We start from the raw sequence: 19727 nt of genomic DNA, 5'->3' as shown, positions 1-19727 counted from the left end.
TGCAAAGCACCAATCCAACTACACAATGCCTGCAAAGCACCAATCCAACTACACAATTCCTGCAAAGCACCAATCCACCTACACAATAACTGCCAAGCACCAATCCAACTACACAATTCCTGCAAAGCACCATTCCACCTACACAATAACTGCCAAGCACCAATCCAACGACACAATGCCTGCAAAGCACCATTCCACCTACACAATAACTGCCAAGCACCAATCCAACGACACAATGCCTGCAAAGCACCAATCCACCATCACAATAACTGCCAAGCACCAATCCAACGACACAATGCCTGCAAAGCACCATTCCACCTACACAATTCCTGCCAAGCACCAATCCAACTACACAATGCCTGCAAAGCACCAATCCACCTACACAATTCCTGCCAAGCACCAATCCAACTACACAATGCCTGCAAAGCACCAATCCACCTACACAATTCCTGCCAAGCACCAATCCAACTACACAATGCCTGCAAAGCACCAATCCACCGAAACAATGCCTGCCAAGCACCAATCCAACTACACAATGCACCAAAGCACCAATCCAACAGTTTATAGTCAGGTTGTGAATCAAACCTCGTTTGGCAAGTTTGCTTTCGTCCACTGACTCCACACATCACCTTGTTATTATAGAGCAAACGTATCTTATGTTTGTCTGTTTGTTTGTCTGTTTGTTTGTTTGTCGTCACGTTTCGATGCTGCCAAAGTGTATTCTTCTTCTTCTTCCAAAATTAACACCCTATTAATTACGTTTCGACTGCTGAGAACCCTCAGACCTTTGACAACCCTTTAAGTTCCCCCAATATCCTCAAGACCACCAAGACCCCCGAAGACCCAAAAGACCCGAACGACACCCCAAAGACCCAAAATAACCCAAAGACCTAAAGGACCCCAAAGACTGAAAAGATTCGAAGACCCAAAGTACCCCAAAGATGCTTAAAAGCCAAAAGACCCTGAGGATCAAAAAGACCCCAAAGCCCAAAAAAAACCCGAAGACCAAAAAGACCCTGAAGACGGAAATGATCCCGAATACCCAAAATTCCCCAAAGGCCGAAGAGTCACCGAAGACCCAAAACACCCCGAAGACCCTTAAAGACCCCGAAGACCCAAACGACCCAAAAGACCCAAAAGACCCAAAGAACCAAAAGCCCCTGAAGACCACAAAGACACCAAAGACCCAAAATACTCTTCAAGGCCCTGAGGATCCAAAACACCCCGAAGATCCAAAACACCCAAAAGACCATAAACACTCTGAAGACCACAAAGACCCTTAAATATCCTGAACAACCAAAATAGCCAGAAGACCCCAAAGACCCAAATAACCTTTAAAGGCCCAGAGGATCCAAAAGACCCTGAAGACCCAAATCGCCCTGAAGAACCAAAAGACTCCAAAGACCCAAAAGACCCCAAATACCCAAAATATTCTTAAAGACTCAGATGAACCAAAAGACCCTTAAGATCCAAAAGCCCCTGAAAACCCAAAACACCCTGAAGACCCAAAATACCCTTAAATACCTGTAGGAACCACAATACCCCAAAGACCCTTAAAGACCGAGTGGAACCAAAAGACCCTTAATAATCAAAAGCCCCTGAAGACACCGAAGACCCAAAAGACCCCGAAGACCAAAAGTCCCCAAAGACCCAAAACACCCCAAAGACCTAAAATACCCTTAAAGGCCCAGAGGATTCAAAAGACCCTGAAGACCCAAATAACCCTGAAGATCCAAAACACCATGAAGACCCAAAGGACCCCAAAATGGTCAAAGATGCCTATCCCTCTGAAGCAACATTTGGTAAGGCACGCGGAGTGCGCCGAGTCACGCCATTGACCTGAAAAGGAGACGCAAACGCAATTACTTTTACTGAAAGCCATTGCCAATCATTAATCATGGGATAATTTGAAGGAAATTTAACAATTATATTTGCCAATCACAAAGTGCTGAAAAACCCCCAGAGTGTCGATTTTCAAGTTTGCCAGTGACGTCACATTGTGAACTCGCTGTGATCCTGCCTGCGACAACACATAATAAAACAGTATATTCCGAGATCGGATTCCGACTCTGATTGGGGATGGTAGGAGATGTGGGGGAGGGTGGGAGGAGGAGTGGGGACATAGCGGGGCGTGTCGGGTGGTCGTGGGTATTGTTAGAGAGGGTGATGGTTGAAGGGGGATTGTGGGGGCGTGGTGGAGTGGGGCGGGGGGGGGGGGGTGCCGCACATGATCACGGGTATTGTTAACTCGGGTGATGGTTGATGTGGGATTGTGGGGGGGAGGCGGAGTGGGGGGATGGGTGTGGTATCGTCGTGGGAATTGATAGCTCGGGTGATTGTTGATGGGGGATTCTGGGGGATTGGTTGAGGGAGGGGTGTGGAGTGCTCATGGGTATTGTTAGCTCTGGTGATGCTTGATGGTCTTTTTTTCTGTAAAATTGAGATGCCTCAAAAACCAAAGCCACCCAAGTTGAACAGAGGGAGCTACTTTACTCCCAAAGGAACCCAAGTCAAAGCAGTTGTCAGCAGAAAGTGTCCTCAACAAGAGATGGCAGAAAATGTGTTGGACGCTTGGAGCAAGATCAACCTGAGGGCGGGTACCCTGTTAGTTGGTGAAACTCAGTCGGAATTTGAAGCACCAACGTCCGAGATTCAGGGATGCCGCTCCAACCATGACACCACGGATTGTGGTTTTAAAAAGAGGCACTGCTGGGATTTGAACGAAGGATTTCCTGTTTACCAGACAGGCGCTTCAACCAACTAAGCCACAGCGCCAAATGCACAGCCGACGTTAGTAGGTACATACCAGGTACATGCCAGCCAACATGTATGTTGCAGAAACGCTTTCACGACAGGTTTCCGTGGTTCAATGGTTTTGAAACAATAACGAACAGGACTGGACATTTGTAATTTGTTCTGGGTGCCGGCAATAACTCGCTTATTCTTTGTGAAGGACATCGTGGGATCTTTGACGTCCATCAAGGAAGACGAGAAGATGGGACTCCCGGCTTAACATCCATCCAAGGGACGGATAGCACATTGTCCATAGGACATATGGACTTTGTCCTTTGGATAGCACAGGAGCACTTTGTCCAGCAAGCACCGATCCAACTACACCATGCCTGCGAAGCACCAATCCAACAACACCATGCCTGCAGAGCACCAATCCAACAACACCATGCCTGCAAAGCACCAATCCAACTCCACCATGCCTGCAAAGCACCAATCCAACTGCACCGTGCATGCAAAGCACCAATCCAACAGTTTATCGTCAGGTTGTGAATCAAACCTCGTCTGGCAAGTTTAGTCACGTCCACTGACTCCACAAATAATCATGTTGTCATGGAGCAATCGGATCATGTTATGTTTTTGTTTGTTTGTTTGTTGGCATGTTGAAATGCGACCAAAATGTCTTCTTTTGCTTCTTCAAATAATATTAATACCCTATTAATTACGTTTAGGCTGCTGAGAACCATCAGACCTTTGACACCTCTTTAAGTCCCCAAGACCCTTGAGACCACCAAGACCATGAAGACCCAAAACACCGTGAAGACCGAAAATACCCCGAAGACCCAAAATACCCAAAAGACCCCAAAGACCCAAAACAATCCAAATATCTAAAAGACCCGACAACTAAGAAGATCCCGAAGACCCAAAATACCCCAAAGACGCTTGAAACCCAAAAGACCCAGAAGACCAAAAAGACCATGAAGTCCAAAAAGACCCCAAAGATGGAAATGATCCCAAATACCCAAAATACCCCAAATGCCTAAAAGACACCGAAGACCCAAAAGACCCCGATGACCCGAAGACCCCAAAGACCCCAAAGACCCAAAATACCCTTAATGGCCCTGAGGATCCAAAACACCCCAGAGATCCAAAACACCCCGAAGACCCTAAACACCTTGAAAACCACAAAGACCCTTCAAGAGCCTGAAGACCCAAAATACCCTGAAGTCACCAAAGACCCAAAATACCCCGAAGACCAAATTGACCCTGAAGACACAAACTATTCTTAAAGACTCAGCTGAAGCAAAAGACCCTCAAGATCCAAAGGCCCCTGAAGACCCAAAATATCCTGAAGACCCCAAAGACACCGAATATTCAAAACACCCTAAAGGCCCAGACGATCCAAAGAACCCGAAGACCCAAAACACCACAAAGACCCAAAAGACCCCAACCATCCTGAAGACGCAAAAGACCCCGAAGACCCAAAAACACCTTGAGGCCCCAAAACACTGTGAAGATCCAAATAACCCCAAAGACCCAAAAAGACCCCAAACACCCAAAACACCTGAAGACCCAAAAGACCCAGAAGACACAAAACACCCCGAAGACCCAAAACACCCTGAAGACCCAAAACACCCCGAAGATCCAAAAGAGCCTTAAATACCCCAAAGACACAAAATACCTCAAAGACTGTTAAAGACCCAGAGGAAACAAAAGACCCTTTAGACCTAAAAGCCCCTGAAGACACCGAAGACCCAAAAGACACCAAAGACCCAAATACCCAGAAGACCCAAAACACCCCAAAAACCCAAAATACCCTGAAAGGCCCAGAGGATCCAAAAGACCCTGAAGACCCAAATACCCCTGAGGATCCAAAACACCATAAAGACCCAAAAGACCCCGAAACGGACAAAGATGCCGATCCCTCTGAAGCGACGTTTGTTGAGGCACGCGGAGCGCGCCGAGTCACACCATTGACCTTAAGGGGAGACGCAAACGCAATTAATTTTCCTGAAAACCATTGCCAATCATTAATCTTGGGATAATTTGAAGGAAATTTAACAATTATATTTGCCAATCACAATGTGCTGAAAAAACCCCCAGAGTGTCGATTTTCAAGTTTGCCAGTGACGTCACATTGTGAACTCACTGTGATCCTGCCGGCGACAGCACATAATAAAGCAGTATATTCCGAGATCAGATTCCGATACTGATTGGGGATGGTAGGAGATGTGTGGGGAGGGTGGGAGGAGGAGCGGGGACGAAGCGGGGCGTGTAGGGTGGTCCTGGGTATTGTCAGAGAGGGTGATGGTTGAAGGAGGTTTGTGGGGGGAAAGCAGAGTGGGGGGATGGGTCGTCATGGGAATTGTTAGATCGGGTGATGGTTGATGTGGGATTGTGGGGGAGTGGTGGAAGGAGGGGTGTAGAGTGCTCATGGGTATTGTGAGCTACGGTGATGGTTGATGGGGGATTGTGGGAGAGTTGTGGAGGGAGGGGTGTGGAGTGCTCATGGGTATTGTGAGCTCGGGTGATGCTTGATGGGGGGATTGTGGGAGAGTTGTGGAGGGAGTGGTGTGGAGTGATCATGGGTATTGTTAGCTCGGGTGAGGCTTGATGATCTTTTTTTCTGTAAAATTGAGATGCCTCAAAAACCAAAGCCACCGAAGTTGAACAGAGGCTGCTACTTTACTACCAAAGGAAACCAGCAAGAAACCCAAGTCAAAGCAGTTGTCAGCAGAAAGTGTCCTCAACAAGTGATGGCAGAAAATGCGGTGGACGCTTGGAACAAGATCAACCTGAGGGAAGGTACCCTGTTCGTTGGTAAAACTCAGACGGAGTTTGAATCACCAACCTCCGAGATTCAGGAATGCCGCTCCAACCATGACACCACTGAGTGTGGTTTAAAATAAAGGCACCGCTGGGACTTGAACCCAGGATCTCCTGTTTACGAAACAGGTGCTTTAACCAACTAAGCCACAGCGCCAAATGCACAGAAGACATCCACCAGGTACATACCAGGTACATGCCAGCCAACAGATATTTGACAGAAACTTTCACGACAGGTTTCCGTGGTTCAAGGGTTTTGAAGCAATAACAAACAGGACTGGACATTTGTAATTTGTTTAAGATGCCGGCGATAACACGCCTACTCTTTCTGAAGGACATCGTGGGATCTTTGACGTCCATCAAGGAAGAGGAGCAGATGGGACACCCGGCTTAACATCCATCCAATGGACGGAGCACTTTGTCCAGCAAGCACCGATCCAAATACACCATGCCTGCAAAGCACCAATCCAACTACACCATGCATGCAAAGCACCAATCCAACAACACCATGCATGCAAAGCACCAATCCAACAACACCATGCATGCAAAGCACCAATCCAACAACACCATGCATGCAAAGCACCAATCCAACAACACCATGCCTGCAAAGCTCCAATTCAACTACACCATACCTGCAAAGCACCAATCTAATTACACCATGCCTGCAAAGCACCAATACAACGACACCATGCCTGCAAAGCACCAATCCAACGACACCATGCATGCAAAGCACCAATCCGACCACACCATGCCTGCAAAGCACCAATCCAACCCCGCCATGTCTGCGAAGCACCAATCAAACCACGCCATGTCTGCGAAGCACCAATCCAACTTCAGCATGTCTGCTCAGCACTAATCCAACTACACCATGCCTGCAAAGCACCAATCCAACTGCACCGTGCATGCAAAGCACCAATCCAACAGTTTATAGTCAGGTTGTGAATCAAACCTCGTCTGGCAAGTTTGGTGAAGTCCACTGACTCCACACATCATCTTGTTGTTATGGAGCAAACGTATCTGGTTATTTTTGTCTGTTTGTTTGTTTGTTTGTCGGCACGTTTGGATGCTGCCAAAGTGCCTTCTGCTTCATCTTCTTCAAATAATATCAACGTCCAATTAATTACGTTTGGACTGCTGCGAACCCTCAGACCTTTGACGACCCTTTAAGTACCCCAAGACCCTCAAGACAACCAAGACCCCTGAAGACCCAAAACACCCTGAAGACTCAAAAGACCCCAAAGACCCAAAATAACCCAAAGATGCTAAACAGCCAAAAGACCCTGAGGACCAAAAAGAGCCCGAAGACCAAAAAGACCCCGAAGCCGGAAATTATCCCAAATACCCAAAATACCCCAAAGGCCTAAAAGACACCGAAGACCCCAAAACACCCCGAAGACCCTTACACATCCCGAAGACTCAAACGACCCCAAAAAACCCAAATACCCAAAAGCCCCTGAAGAACCAAAATACCATGAATATGCTAAAGACCACAAAGACCCCAAAGACCCTGAAGACCCAAAACACCCCAAAGATACAAAATACCCTTGCAGGCCCTGAGGACCCAAAACACCCTGAAGATCCAAAACACCGAAAAGACCCTAACACCATGAAGACCACAAAGACACTTAAAGACCCTGAAGACCCAAAATACCCTGAAGACCCCAAAGATTACAAAAACCCCAAAGACCCAAATAACCTTTAAAGGCCCAGAGGATCCAAATGACCCTGAAGACCCAAATGGCCCTGAAGACCCAAAAGACTCCGAAGACTCAAAAGACCCCAAATACCAAAAAGTTCTTAAAGACTCAGATGAACCAAAAGACCCTTCAGATACAAACAGCCCCTGAAGACCCAAAACACCCTGAAGACCCAAAATACCTATAAATACCCCCTAAGAACCAAAATACCCCAAAGACCCTTAAAGACCGAGAGGAACCAAAAGACCCTCAAGAATCAAAAGCCCATGAAGACACCGAAGACCCAAAAGACCCCGAAGACCCAAAGACCCTAAAGACCCAAAACACCCCAAAGACCCAAAATACCCTTAAAGGCCCAGAGGATCCCAAAGACCCTGAAGACCCAAAGGACCCTGAAGACCCAAAAGAGCCCAAAATGGTCAAAGATGCCTATCCCTCTGAAGCGACATTTGGTGAGGCATGCGGAGCACGCCGAGTCACACCATTGACCTCAAGGGGAGACGCAAACGCAATTTATTTTCCTGAAATCCATTGCCAATCATTAATCATGGTATAATTTGAAGGAAATTTTAAAATTATATTTGCCAAACACAAAGTGCTGAAAAAAACCCCAGAGTGTCGATTTTCAAGTTTGCCAGTGACGTCACATTGTGAACTCACTGTGATCCTGCCGGCCACGGTGCATTATAAAACAGTATATTCCGAGATCGGATTCCGATACTGATTGGGGATGGTAGGAGATGTGGGGGGAGTGTGGGAGGAGGAGCGGGGACGTAGCGGGGCATGTAGGGTGGTCGTGGGTATTGTTAGCGAAGGTGATGGTTGAAGGGGGATTTTGGGGGCGTGGTGGAGTGGGGGTGGGGCTGCCGCACGTGGTCATGGGTATTGTTAACTCGGGTGACGGTTGATGTGGGATTGTGGGGGGAAGGCGGAGTGTGGGGATGGGGGTGGGGTCGTCGTGGGAATTGTTAGATCGGGTGATTGTTGATGGGGGATTGGGGGGAGTGGTCGGAGGGAGGGGTGTGGAGTGCTCATGGGTATTGTTAGCTTGGGTGATTGTTGATGGGGGATTGTGGGGGAGTGTTGGAGGGAGGGGTGTGGTGTGCTCATGGGTATTGTTAGCTTGGGTGAATGTTGATGGTCTTTTTATTCTGTAAAATTGAACTGCCTCAAAAACAAAGGCCACCGAAGTTGAACAGAGAGAGCTACTTTCCCACCAAAGGAAACCAACAAGAAACCCAAGTCAAAGCAGTTGTCAGCAGAAAGTGTCTTCAACAAGAGATCTCAGAAAATGAGTTTGACGCTTGGAACAAGATCAACCTGAGGGCGGGTACCCTGTTGGTTGGTAAAACTCAGACGGAGTTTGAATCACCAACCTTCAAGATTCAGGGATGCCGCTCCAACCACGACAACACTGAGTGTTGTTAAAAAAAGGCACCGCTGGGATTTGAACCCAGGATCTCCTGTTTACGAGACAGGCGCTTTTACCAACTAAGCCACAGCGCCAAATGCACAGCAGACATTACTAGGTAGATGCCAGGTACATGCCAGCCAACAGATATATGACAGAAACTTTCACGACAAGTTTCCGTGGTTCAAGGGTTGTGAAGCAATAACGAACAGGACTGGACAGTTGCAATTTGTTTAGGCTGACGGCGATAACACGCCTATTTTTTCTGAAGGACATCGTGGGATCTTTGACGTTCATCAAGGAAGACGAGCAGACGGGACACACGCCTTAACATCCATCCAAGAGACAGAGCACTTTGTCGAGCAAGCACCGATCCAAACACACCATGTCTGCAATGCACCAATCTAACAACACCATCCCAGTAAAGCTCTAATTCAACTACACAATACCTGCAAAGCACCAATCCAACTACACCATGCCTGCAAAGCACCAATCCAACTACACCATGCCTGCAAAGCACCAATCTAACTACACCATGCCTGCAAAGCACCAACCCAACTACACCATGCCTGCAAATCACCAATCCAACTACACCATGCCTGCAAAGCACCAATCCAACTACACCATGCCTGCAAAGCACCAATCCAACTACACCATGCCTGCAAAGCACCAATCCAACCAATCCAACTACACCATGCCTGCAAATCACCAATCCAACTTCACCATGCCTGCAAAGCACCAATCCAACTACACCATGCCTGCAAAGCACCAATCCAACTACACCATGCCTGCAAAGCACCAATCCAACTACACCATGCCTGCAAAGCACCAATCCAACTACACCATGCCTGCACATCACCAATCCAACTACACCATGCCTGCAAAGCACCAATCCAACTACACCATGCCTGCAAAGCAACAATCCAACTACACCATGCCTGCAAAGCACCAATCCAACTACACCATGCCTGCAAATCACCAATCCAACTACACCATGCCTGCAAATCACCAATCCAACTGCACCGTGCATGTGAAGCACCAATACAACAACACCATACCTGTAAAGCACCAATCCAACTACACTATGCCTGCAAAGCACCAATCCAAATACACCATGCCTGCAAATCACCAATCCAACTGCACCGTGCATGTGAAGCACCAATACAACAACATCATACCTGTAAAGCACCAATCCAACGACACCATGCCTGCAAAGCACCAATCCAACGACACCATGCCTGCAAATCACCAACCCAACCACGCCATGCCTGCAAAGCACCAACCCAACCATGCCATATCTGCGAAGCACCAATCCATCGACACCATGCCTCCGAAACACCAGAAGAAGAAAGTTTGTGAAATTATGTTTGTATTTTCATGAAAAAATGTACTCTCAAATTGTTGGTTGTGACAACAGCATACGTAGCGACGTATTTCCTATCTCAGTTTGACACATCTTTACACATCATCATAACTCTCAGTGTCATATTCAACATTACAGTCTGCATCGTTTTCACATTCTGTGCCGCACAAGCATCGTTTTTCCGGCGGAGGTTGCAACTGTGTCCATAAATCCTGATGCTTCAATAATTTTGCAGCATTTGAGCAGCAATTTTGTAATATTTAATTTTATACTGTAAAAAATTATGTTAACACAACTCGTACACAATTACCTTGGTGTTGGTTAATATGGTGGTGGCTCTGTTTCTTTTCAGTGCCTGAGTCATCATTAGTGAAGACCCAGGACCCAGCAAGTCGAGTTCGGTCAAGTCGTCCATGGACACAGTAGACCGGAAGCAGTGCATTGTTTGTCAGGAGTCCACTGCCAGCAAAGGAACACTTGTTCAATATCCCAGAACAGAATCATACCAGAAACTCCTCGATGTAGTGGAAGAAAGAGCCAGCTTTCAGGACGGAAAATATGTTGACATCCAAAGACGCCTCAATGACGTTACCAAAAAAATATTGATTGAAAGGAAACCCACGTGGCATCGGAGTTGTTATTCTGATGCCACAAATCAAATATCCATAGAGCGAGCGAGAGATCGCTTGCAGCATGCCATGTCTACAGGAACCTATGCAGGACGATGACAGAGGTCCTGCATCATCATCTCCATCGTCGACAGCAAATCAAAAGATCGCCATTGTTGATGGAATGGTGCTTGTCCATAAGATGGCAAAGAAATCAAGGACAATCAGCACAAAGATCTAGCCCAGTGTTTCAATGATAGGCTCGTGAACTTGACAGCAGGGTTCATTGAGGTCATCCTGGTCTTCGATTCATACAAACCTGACTCACTAAAGGAGGAAACTAGAGAGGGACGACGACAAGGAAACGCTCCTGTGCAGTATCAGGTTGCAGATGATACGAACATCCAACACGTCCCACTGGCACGGTTTCTATCGCACGAAAAAACGAAAGCAGATTTGAGACTATCTCGCCAAAGCAACCCTTGATTACAACAAAAACTCACCTCGGTTAGTCATCACATCAGCTTCAGGTCACACCAGAAGCAACAGAAACATGCACTTTGAAGACGACAATCACGAGGAGGCTGACACATTGATGATCTGCCTGGCAGCGGAAGCATCATAGCTGTGTCCTGATGCTAGTGTTCTTCACTCCTGATACTGACGTCTTGGTTCTGGCTGTGGCACACTATGACAAGCTCTGCAAAAAAACATCTATTTTGATGGTATCAGGTGCAGTCGAAATAGAGCCAATCCGTAGAGCTTTGGGCAAAGAAAAGGCAGAAGCTATACCTGTATTCCACGCATTCGCTGGAGCAGACAATGTTGGAAAATTCTCAGGAATAGGCAAAACAAAATGGTTTCAGCAGGATATGGAAGCTGAAATGTGCTTAGTCAGAGCACTGATGAAACTACCGGAGGAAGGTGAACTAACACAGGAGGTGAAAGACGTATTGGCCAAATTTGTGTGCTCAACCTATTGTCCCAAGGGTATTCACATTGCAAGTATCCCTGATCTAAGATGGTATCTGTTTTGCAAACACCTAGATGAAAGCAACAACTTACTTCCTACACTCGATGCACTTGAGGAACACATTCAGCGTGTGCGGTTACAAATCCGACTATGGTGCCAATGTTATGCAGCAACAGCCTTTTGACCCCCTGAAATTTCGTTACTATCAGGACCAATTTGGCCAAATACTGCCAGTCACCACAAAGGTTCCTCCTGCCCCACAAGCCATCATCGAGTTGGTCAGATGCCACTGCAAAACCAGCTGTTCTACACAGAGATGTTCATGCAGGAATAACTTGCCTTGCACAGAACTATGCTTGAGCGGAACAGAATGTGAAAACGATGCAGACTGTAATGTTGAATATGACACTGAGAGTGATGATGATGTGTAATGATGTGTCAAACTGAGATAGGAAATACGTCTATACGTATGCTGTTGTCACCACCAACAATTTGTGTGTGCATTTTTTTCATGAAAATACAAACATAATTTCACAAACTTCTTCTTTTCTTGGTTTTTGGTGTTCATAATCACTAATTTGCCGTAAACTTTGGATTCCTTGGGCCCGGAAACAAACAACCAGAATTTAAATGAAGTTTCCACGTCAATTACAAGCTGAGATATTCAGGAATTCTGATTTTATGGCGGCCATTTTGAAAATCCAAAATGGCGGCTATGTAGGCATCTGCGCATATGTAAACATTGATTTTCATATTCCTGATGTCATAAGCTTCTCAAAAATGTCCTGGTTTGCTAATCCCCATAAAATTTGAACAGAAATACATGGTGAACCTGACGAGATAGCCTCGGCTCACCTGTAGAGCATTATTTTAGGGACCACAGTCACCAGTGCATCATACTGCGACCTCCTTAAAAATCATCTGAAACCAGCAATCAGATCAAAACGTCGTGGACTACTCACTACCGGTGTTTTGCGATAGCATGGCAATGCTCGGCCCCATAATGCCCGCGCTACAGCTGCAACAATCGAGGACCTGCATTTTGAGTGACTTCCTCATCCCCCCCCTACTCGCCAGACCTCACCCTTTTGGATACCACATCTTTGGGCCATTTAGAGGCGCTTGGTGGAACCACTTTCCGATCCGACGAAGAGGTCCAAAAGTCGGTGCACCAATGGCTGCAAAAGCAGCCAAAATTTTGTTTATCTAGAGGAATCCAGGCCTTAGTAAAGCACTGGAAAAAATGTATTGAATGCAATGGAGATTATGTTGAACAAGAGCACAGTTCTTACACACATCTTAATATATCTTCTTATTACAATAGAGCAAACATATATGGTTATGTCGCTATGTTTATATGCGACGGAAACGTCTTCTTCTTCTTCAAATAATATTACCACACTCTTACTTAACCCTCTTAATTGCGTTAAGACTGCTGAGACCCCTCAGACCTTTGACGAACCTATAATTCCCCCAATACCCCACAAACCACCAAGACCCCTGAAGACCCAAAATACACAGAAGACCCCCAAATACCCCAAAGACCCAAAACACCCCAAAGACCCAAAATACCTTTCAAGGCCCTGAGGCTCAAAAAGACACTGAATACCCAAAAAGCCAAAAGACCCGAAGACCCAAAACACCCCGAAGACCCAAAAGACCCCGAAAACCCAAAAGACCCCCAAAGACCCAAAACACCCTGAAGACCCAAAACACCCTGAAGACCCCAAAGACCATTAAAGACCCTTTAGACCCAAAAAGACCCTTAAATACCCCAAAAAACCAAAACACCCCAAAGACTCTTAAAGACCCAGAGGAAACAAAATACCCTTAAGACCCAAAAGCCTCTGAAGACACTGAAGACCCAAAAGACCCTGAGATTCAAAACACCTCAAAGACCCAAAATACCCTTAAAGGCCCAGAGGATCCAAAAAACTCTGAAGACCCAAATGACCCTGAAGACCCAAAACACCATGAAGACCCAAAAGACACCGAAATGGTGAAAGATGCCTACCCCTCTGAAACGACGTGTGGTGAGGCACACGGAGTGCACCGAGTCACGCTAGTACATGCAATAAACAAGTTGTGAAACATTTTTAAAGGTTACTTATTGACTGCCCCTTGTATATACAGTGCATTCAGAAAGTATTCAGACCCCTTCACTTTTTCACATTTTGTTATGTTGCAGCCTTATGCTGAAATCGTTTAAATTCATTTTTTTCCTCATCAATCTGCACTCAATAACCCACAATGACAAAGAGAAACAGGATTTTAGAAAGTTTTGCAAATTTATTAAAAAGAAAAAACTGAAATATCACATTGACATAAGTAATCATACCCTTTGCTATGACATTTGAAATTTAGCTCAAGTGCCTCCCATTTCCCTTGATCATCTTTGAGATGTTTCTACACCTTGATTGGAGTCCACCTGTGGTAAATTCAATTGATTGGACATGATTTGGAAAGGCACACACCTGTCTATATAAGGTCTCACAGCTGACAATGCATATCAGAGCAAAACCAAGCCATGAGGTCGAAGGTACTGCCTGCAGAGCTCAGAGACAGGATTGTGTGGAGGCACAGATCTGGGGAAGCCCACAAAAAAATCTCTGCTGCATTGAAGGTTCCCAAGAGCACAGTGGTCTCCGTAATTCTTAAATGGAAGAAGTTTGGAACAACCAGGACTCTTCCTAGAGCTGGCCGCCCGGCCAAACTGAGCAATCGGGGGATAAGGGCCTTGATAAGAGAGGTGCCCAAGAACCCGATGGTCACTCTGGCTGAGCTCCAGAGATCCTGTGTGGAGATGGGAGAAACTTCCAGAAAGACAACCATCACTGCAACACTCCACCGATCTGGGCTTTATGGCAGAGTGGCCAGACGGAAGCCTCTCCTCAGTAAAAGACACATGAAAGCCCACCGAATCTGGTTTCACACAGTCTGAGAGTCCTTTAGGTGCTTTTTTGCAAACTCCAAGCGGGCTTTCATTTATCTTTCCCTGAGGAGAGGCTTCCGTCTGGCCACTATGCCATTAAACCCAGATAGGTGGGGTGTTGCAGTGATGGATGTCCTTCTGGAAGTTTCTCCCATCTCCACACAGCATCTCTGGAGCTCAGCAAGAGTGACCATCGGGTTCTTGGTCACCTCTCTTCCCAAGGCCCTTCTCCCCCGATTGCCCAGTTTGGCCGGGCGGCCAGCTCTAGGAAGAGTCCTGGTTGTTCCAAACTTCTTCCATTTAAGAATTACGGAGACCACTGTGCTCTTGGGAACCTTCAATGCAGCAGAGATTTTTTTGTAGGCTTCCCCAGATCTGTGCCTCGACACAATTCTGTCTCTGAGCTCTGCAGGCAGTTCCTTCGACCTCGTGGCTTGGTTTTTGCTCTGATATGCATTGTCAGCTGTGAGACCTTATATAGACAGGTGTGTGCCTTTCCAAATCATGTCCAATCAATTGAATTTACCACAGGTGGACTCCAATCAAGGTGTAGAAACATCTCAAAGATGTTCAAGAGAAATGGGAGAGACCTAAGCTAAATTTCAAGTGTCATAGCAAAGGGTCTGAATACTTATGTCAATGTGATATTTCAGTTTTTTCTTTTTAATAAATTTGCAAAACTTTCTAAAATCCTGTTTTCTCTTTGTCATTGTGGGGTATTGAGTGTAGATTGATGAGGGAAAAAATGAATTTAAACGATTTCAGCATAAGTCTGCAACATAACAAAATGTGAAAAAGTGAAGGGGTCTGAATACTTTCTGAATGCACTGTATATATATATATATATATATATATATATATATATATATATATATATATATATCTATATATATATATATATATATATATATATATATACTGTTGCGGATCTCAGCATTGGCCTTTCCCTTACTAAGGGGGGTTTAGACCCCTTGTCTTTTACTAGCCGACGGGGCCCGGGACCTATGACGTCCTTCCTGGACAGCGTTAGATAGGGTGTTAGGACTATGAATTCGCTATTACCTAAGTACTAACGCTGACCGGAAACGAGGAAATAAGCCCCGCCCGAATCACGGATGCTAGTGGAAATGCCGAGCGGTAGCGATCCGTGACCCGAGTTATTAGCAATGACTAACCCGATCCAAGCGGTTCGTAATCGTGCCACGCCTACCCAATGAAGGAAATGACTGAAACGGTCGAATTTGGGAAGGAAAGGAATAACACAATTTATTTACACTTTGTACAATAAAGAAGAAGAAGAACACACAGTGCAGCCTTATACAGTCTTAACTTATCCCTGGACAAACAGGCCCGCCACACTCAGACACACTCACACGGGGTTTGTAGTTGACCAGGTTGATGGTCCAGGGACGCGTCCAGGCAGCTCTTCCTCCGGTCCCCAACTCGCACCGTGAGGGAACAAAGATGGCAGGAGCGCTCCGCGTGTCATTTGGCGCGCATGGGATTATTGCAGGGCAAAGGTAGGCTGGCTTTGCGGTTACACTCGCGGCTCAGCCGCGTATGTAATAAACGGACAGTTCGTACAGGTTCAATAAATGCGAGCAATGCGCTTCTCAATGCGTTTCTCCCTTGGTTCACGCTTGGCTCCCGTCCTCATCAAGTCCTCTTACAACTAAGTTCTCCTGGCCAGTCTTCCTCATACGAGTGCTTTTGCGTGAGTCCTTTCACACGAGTCCTTCAATAAGTCCTTATGCAATGCGCTCTCCCAACAAGTCCTTATACAATGCGCTCTCCCAACAAGTCGTTATACAATGCGCTCTCCAAACAAGCCCCCACAAGGGCTTTGTGCGTGCGCTTATATAGGCACGCCCTTACCACGCCCCTCACGCCAGGCCCTTAGAGCCCTGATTGGCTTGTGGCTCTTACCATCTCCCGCTGCCGCTCCCTGACCTCAATGCCAGCCCCACCCTCTCTCAGGCCTACCTCATGTCCCTTGACTAGTGAGCATCCTAATGCGAAGTGCAATAGCCAAAATGGGCCGCAGGATGGATGCTGCCCAACGAGGTAGATTTGGAGGGTGGAGGCAAAATGAACGGGACCTAAGCTTATTATTTCTTTACACAACACAGGTATCACTAGTGGAAATGGCCTTATCCTCACACATACTATGACATAACTAATGTTCTAAGGGGCCTACGTGTTGCTTGTGGACTAACGAGGGGGCAAACCTTTAACCTTTAATGATGTTATATTTACACTCTCAAAACCGTAACACTGCACCCCTCCTTCGCCAGACTCGTCCCCAAGGGGAAACCCACACAAGTGAGTACGACCAGTTCTGATGCAAGGGTCAGGACTACTTTTTAACTTAGTGTGACACTTAGGTGTGGTTTCCCTCTACATTTAACCTAACACCCTGTGTGTGACAGTTTTAAACACTCGATATGTCCCACCTACGGCGTTGTGTACTAAGAGACTCACACCCACAATTAACCGAATTACGGAAAGAATTCTCAAACTATGCATAAAGCCGGTGGCGAGCATGTTATTTACAAGACTAATCGAAATTATTTACAATTCTACAACCCAGGACCTGTTCTTTTGTGGGAAAGAATTTGAGGAGAGAAACACAGAATGCACTGCAGCAATACACCATACACCAATATGCACAAAAATGCACAATCATGCACAACCATCACAAGGCACATTTCAATAAATGTTCGCTGCTTGGCTGCTGGGCGGCTGCATCTTGGCTGCATCTTGCGTCTTCGTCTTCGGTGTGCCATAATAAAACCTGACTTTTTTCCTGACACACCAAAGGAATAAATAAAAAAGGCACCAACTGTGTCCATTTTTATTTCGGCCAGCAGGGCCAACTTAGGTGGTCCGATTGCATGGCATTGATGCCACTTAAAACAGTGGTCCGCAGGGTACAAGGTAACGTTTGCAGGGATTGTCTGCCCCAGCAAAGGTGCCAGGCCACAGAACGTGTGGTCTATAGGTGCACTGGTGCAGGCAACAGGTAGCAGAGTGCAGCGCAAAAGTGCAGCCGCACAGCTCAGGGTACCTGCACACTCCCCTCAACAAAATATATGGGTCCATGGGTGGGGAGGAAAGACAAAGCAGAGAGTTTAGCGGGGGCAAGGGCGCAAAGGTACACACAATGCAAGGCAATGCAACATGAGGGGCGCGGGAGAGCGAGCGGAGAAAGCTCGTCCCTAGCCATACGTAACCCCCCATGTCAGCCTACACTACCCTTGCCCCTCCCCGTATTTATACTTTACAAATTCCGTCTCTACCGTCTTGTCTCTTCTATCCCCCTCTATGCCAAATTCGTTTCAAATCCCTCCCAAGAAGGAAGAGATGGAATAAACACATTGTCACTTCCACGTCATGATGCGTCTTACATTCCAAACATTTGCAAAAACTTGGTGTGGAGTCCTGTCACCTTGGTGAGTGGATGCGGATGGTGTGAAGAGATTTCATCCTAACTATACTCTAATTGATATTAACACAGTTACACTACCCGGGGTCTTGCACTGCCAATTCAATTGTCCCCTTTACACTATGTGGTTCTAAAAACCAATTCCCATTGACCCACCCTGTGGTGCCTCCCAAATTTGGGGTCTCACTCCCCCAATTTTTCTATACGGTGCCTCCGCACAATTTCGGGGCTGGGTCGTGTGGCTCTACCAGCAGGTCTACCTACCTGCGCACCTCCGCCACTGAAGTCGCCACCCGAGCTTACCATGCTCCTTCAACTACCCTAACTCGGGGAAGGCCCCTCCTGGCTCTCTCACCCCGCTGATGCCCTCTCTGGCATTGGGCTACCCGTGTCTTCTCTCAGGATCCTCGGGCCCCACTGAACACTACACTGATCTCTACCTGGCTCCCAGAGCCTACCTGCGGCCTCACCTGGCCGAAAAACTACCAGTGGCGGAGTGCCCATTTAACCATACTCACCAACAGGCTCACACGCCCAGCCATCTCCACAGACTTATGCACCCATCAAAGCAACGCCTTGCTACTACACGCACCACAGGTGTCAATATCCAATAAATTTACCTACTCCCTCTACCTAACTTTAAACTACCCTCCCCGGGTATTCGTGAAGGGGTCCATCCTCCCCCCATTCACTCCTTCGCACCATGCACGCCACACCACTCATTCCACACACCATTTACTCCAGACCATTTATTCCACACACCAATTATTCTTCACTTGCACACCATGCAAGTCCATTCACTCAACACAATGACACTTGTCCTCAATACTCCATTCATACACTTTCTCTGGTCATCCCCGGCCATTGCCTCATTTGCTCAAGCTCATCCTCACACACAATTTCTCCACACATACAGCATCATCTAACTAACTACTTCCCTCTAATACTGGTGCTTTCCTGTCTTCCCTTATACGAAGCACTTCCCTCGTCATTATCATCCTCCTAATCTGACTACGTCCCCACTACTTGTACAAATGTCTCTACTTAAATCGTGTGTCCCTATCGTCTTCTCTAAATCCCTAACAATATCCTAGCCCGCCCTCGGCTAGTTTGCACTGCCATCCCCATAACCTAAAGCTCATGTGCCCCTATACGATGTGAGAGATGGTAGATCTACCATCCCTCTACACTGGGTACCATTTGCCAACGCCATTACTACTAGTCCACTACTCTCGAGCCTCTCCGTGCGGCAATACATTTTCACAGCTAGGCTTCGAAAAGCCGAGCAATGCATACGGGTGGTCTGTCTCCTGTTGGTTGGGTCCGTCAGGCATTTCCGATTCTGGTGAGGAGGCATACTTGAGCCGAGGTTCCAGGCGCCATCCCGGCGTGGAGCCTTTCGGTCTCCGGCACGATGGCCCAGCCTCCCCCGGTCGGAGCACTGCGCCCGCCAGGGGGCGATGTTCCGACCTCTCCTTCCTCCCCTGGAATTGTGCCGTTCGCCTCTTTCACCACGGCACGGCACCGACCATACAGGGCAGGGCCCGGCACGAATCGTGCATGGCGGTCCTTGCAAAACCACCACGGCAACGATCCCCGCCGGTCCCCGCAGCACACAAAACGCACCACGCCCCGACAGCTCGCGGCGGCTATACATCGGCCTAAACGCTAACCCAGTCTGCGTCGATGCCCGAATCGCATTCTCACACCACGCAACCCTTCACATACTCGTTCCACACCAA

At 47.1% G+C, this 19727-nt stretch overlaps 2 non-coding genes across 2 annotated transcripts; both read right to left on the bottom strand.

Annotated features, from left to right (window-relative positions):
* Positions 1–5639: 5639 nt before the first annotated feature.
* On the bottom strand, positions 5640–5713 carry TRNAT-CGU (transfer RNA threonine (anticodon CGU)). Its single transcript has one exon. It is a non-coding gene; the product is annotated as a tRNA-Thr (tRNA).
* A 2972-nt stretch (positions 5714–8685) lies between these two features.
* On the bottom strand, positions 8686–8759 carry TRNAT-CGU (transfer RNA threonine (anticodon CGU)). Its single transcript has one exon. It is a non-coding gene; the product is annotated as a tRNA-Thr (tRNA).
* Positions 8760–19727: the final 10968 nt, after the last annotated feature.

The sequence above is a fragment of the Myxine glutinosa genome, chromosome 3, assembly GCF_964187855.1.
Source record: "Myxine glutinosa chromosome 3, kmMyxGlut1.1, whole genome shotgun sequence".
Classification (NCBI taxonomy): domain Eukaryota; kingdom Metazoa; phylum Chordata; class Myxini; order Myxiniformes; family Myxinidae; genus Myxine; species Myxine glutinosa.
The sequence above is the reverse complement of the archived record's forward strand: the minus strand, read 5'-3'. Positions and strand labels throughout refer to the sequence as shown.